Source organism: Aplysia californica, unplaced genomic scaffold (assembly GCF_000002075.1).
Source record: "Aplysia californica isolate F4 #8 unplaced genomic scaffold, AplCal3.0 scaffold00897, whole genome shotgun sequence".
NCBI classification, from domain to species: Eukaryota; Metazoa; Mollusca; class Gastropoda; order Aplysiida; family Aplysiidae; genus Aplysia; species Aplysia californica.
Window position 1 is genome coordinate 127,429 of NW_004798167.1, and position 3,989 is coordinate 131,417.

The window sequence follows — 3,989 nt, forward strand, 5'->3', positions numbered from 1 at the left end:
CGGCTCTTGTCAGACATTTTCAAGGGTTTTTAAACGAGAGCACACTAACTAAAAAAGATACCGCCTGAAGTGCTCCAGAATATTAATCGACTGTTTAGCGTAAGACTCCACCATACGTCAATTTGAAAAAAGATGTATGACGGAAGTCTTAAACTGAGCAGATGATTTGCCTACATCTCAAAAAGACGTTTTCAGTCATGGGTGAGACTGCCGTATTGTCCGCCTGTCACTCCTTGACAAAGTCTACGAAAGACGAGTCTCAGACTTGTCTATAATATTACATCACACGCATTTCGTAATTTCTGGAGATCGAGTTTTGGCTTTTGTGCCTATTTGAATAGACCGTGCAGGTGGTCATTTCAGACAAAAATGTGCCAGGTAACGCTGGTTCGAGTGAGCTCTGCTTCATCTCCTTGTGTTCCCTCGGGTGCTGACTTTCCCTCGCACCAGTTTATGATTTTAATGTTCTTCCTTCATCAAATGCAAAGTTCTGCTGTCCAAAATGGATCTCATTTCTGGAATTTCTACGAAATATTACAGGTAAAGGTCGAGAGTGAACACTGGCAATTTTTAGCCAAAAAGGTAAGAACGTAGATCACCCTGGCGTCCTACCGGCCCTCCGCATTATTTATACTTCTCATCTACCCCTTGTTTCTCGACCCTTCCGAATCTATGATCCCACCTCGGGTGACTTCTCGCAACTTCCAGCCTCTCGTTCTAGGAAAACAGGCTCCACCGACGTTCCCTTTCAACTCGGATGTTTAGATGGTGCCACGTAAAGAGTTAGCTTGCAGTCCCAACAGTCGGCAAGCATCTCGCATCCTTGCGGGCCCTCCGCGATCAGAGATAGAGAGGAGTGTGGAGCAAAGGTTATCACGCTCAAATCGGAGCGGCAGATGTTGATACATTCTTAAATAACGTGCTCCGTGTTGATACAAAGTGGCTTCGCCCCGTAAGTGAAGCGGCTTGGCCCACCTTAGACGGATACCAAAGTCGGATCGCTTCGGGCGATATTCCTAGCCAGCTTCGTATTCGATACGATGTTTACACAAAAATGAAGTGGTATGCGCTTATTCGCCAATATCAGACGATGCAACCACTTTCTCTTCTGTGGCCAGTAATGGAAAATGATGGGGTATCTGTGATCGCAAAGTGAGACTAGGTAAAGATCAGGAACCTTGACGTAAGTGGGCTTAGGGACAGATGGTCCGCAATTGAATTGTAAACCACACACACACACACAAACACACACACACACACACACACACACACACACACACATACATACACCCATACACACCTACCCCACCTCTAAAGAAATTCAGCAACACGGCACTAATAATATATTTTTTTAAACGTTCCTAGTTAAACTTCACTCTTGAACGTTCATAACTTTTCTTTGCACTCGTGGCCATTGCAAGTCTGATATTGACGAATAATCAAATCCAGGGAGGGCAATTGTTTACTTGTCAATGTCGGCTATAAGACACTTCGTGCATGATGCCCTTCATACATAGCGTTAAGCCAATCTTTTTTTTTTAATTAAAAAAATATATCGATACAACGCCTTTAAGTAAAGAATAATAAATCCCTGCTGTGGAGTGGCGGCCCCTGACAGCAGCCTGAAAGCAGACGTTCTGAGTCTGCCGAGTTCCAGCCTTTCTCGACTGTCATTTTGTTTAATGCGAGTACGTCACATTGAAAGTAACACTATCACTGTTGTCAACATTGGGAAGATAGGAAATGCCATTACAAGCGTTTCGTTCGTCTCAACTCCAACCTTTTAACTCGCTGCAATAAGACATCTGTACGTGTTCATAGTGCGTAGCCTACATACGAGCCGTTGACATTGCGGGCAAAACACGTCCCTTTAGAAACAGTAACTCATTTTGAAGTTTTTGTGTGAGTTGAAAAATGAAAAGGGAGAGGGGGGGGGGTGTGATCTCCACACGCGAGAAATAAACATTTTTATCAAAGGAATGCTACAATTCTAAAGAGCATAAACAAAGAATTCCGTAAATAGTTCAAAACGTTCATTGTCAAATCTGGGCAACTGCTTTTCACTGCCTGTTCTGCTCGTTCTTTGTTAACACACTGTGTGCACTATTGTATCGACAGTCTAGAAGATTTCTGTATATAACATATATTTAGTATTATTTTTTTCGCCCCCCTCCTGCCAATACAGCAGTAATGGGTACCTGACTTCGAGTTGGGGAAGTTAAGGCGGCTTGGAAAGGAACTGCCTACCCTACCACAACATGTCAAGGGGGTTCTCGACGCCTAAAGGTTAAGGTGTTCGCCTCTCATCCAAAGGTCCTGGGTTCGAATCCAGGTAGCGACCGAAATATTTTCTTCTCTAAAATAGTCTCTTTTCACCTCCTTTCCGGCTCACTAGCAATGTTCTTTCGTCTGCTTTGTTTTCCACTTTTTGCACCCATCCCTTCACCTACTTTGCCCCCTTCTCTGGGCTCCTGACTCTTTCTGCAGCCTTTCTACTGCTACTCCTTGGCTCCTTCTTACTGTTGTCTTTCAGTCACACCCCTGACTGATCTTCTGGTAGGAAAGATTAACATCTAGCCTTTTCGCAACTGCACAAGGTCATATGAACTCGCGGGACACATTAAACATTTTCAGTTGGTAGGAAATTTTGAATTTTGTCCAGGTGGCGGACGAAACCTACTCTTATCGATTTTAGACCACCGGATCTTTAACGTGCGCAACTTGCACACACGGGACCTCCTAGATTTTTCGCCCTTATCCGAGAAGGCCAGATATAGATCTTTCCTATCAGAATATTAGAGGTGTGGCTGGAAGACAGCTGTAAGAAAGCGCCAAGGAGCAGCAGTAGAAAGGCTGCAGAAAGAGTCAGGAGCCCAGAGGAAAGGGCAAAGGAGGTGAGGGGTAGGAGGCAAAAAGTGGAGACGAAAGCAGACGACAGAACATTGCCAGAGAGCAGGAAATGAGTTAAAACGAGACACTTTTAGAGAAGAAAGTTTTTCGCTCGCTACCCGGATTCGAGCCCGGGAGCTTTGAACGAGAGCCCATACGATATGGGCGAATGGTTAGAAATACATTTTGAGAGAACAGCTTTTCGGGGCTTTATAAGGTTGAGGGGGGGTTCTTGACCAGCAAATCCTGGAGTGCAGTGCGGGCGACCCTATTTTAACTTCTCAATGGGTATTTTTGAACATGTGGTGTTTCTACGGGGTTATCATTCAAAGTTGAAAGGGGCGCCAAACACAGACAGCCATTCCACGCATTGCCAGACAGCACGAAGAGAATAATATGTTACAACCATAAAACACTTTCTGATGTGAAGGCGTTGCAAAAACAAACAGCATCAACAAAGACAGGTACGTCACGTAGCAAAATGTCGAGAGCGTGAAGAGCGTTAAAAACTCTTTAAACAAGAACACAAAACTTGCATGGAGGGATTCGAGCAAGGGTCACCCATACCACCTAAAACATAGCCCAGGATGATACCAAACTGAGCTAAAAACCGTGCACAGCTGGCTAGGATTTCGCTAGCTCCCTGACATTTGGATTAAAATTGATCATGAATCTCTTCGGATGATTCAGTAGCCTTTCGTTTTACTCGTCGTGTTCTTTCCGTCAGTCTCTCTGACTACCAGCCTGTCATTTTTTTTTATATAAAAAAATAATTGGTAAGTGTTTTACGGCGCTCGCAACTGCATGAGATCATATTAGCGCGCGGGACACACCAAACATTTTCAGTTCGTAGGAAATTTTGAATTTTGCCCGGGTGACAGCCGAAGCCAACTCTTATTGGTTTTGGACCATCAAGGGATCTTAAACGTGCGCAACTTGCACACTTGACCTCCGAGATTTTTTGTCTTTGTCCGAGAGGGCTAGGTGTAGATCTTACCTACCATAAGATCAGGTGTGTGGCTGAAAGACAGCAGTAAGATTTAGGAGCCAAGGAGTAGCAGTAGAAAGGCTGCAGAAAGAGTCAGGAGCTCATAGGAGGG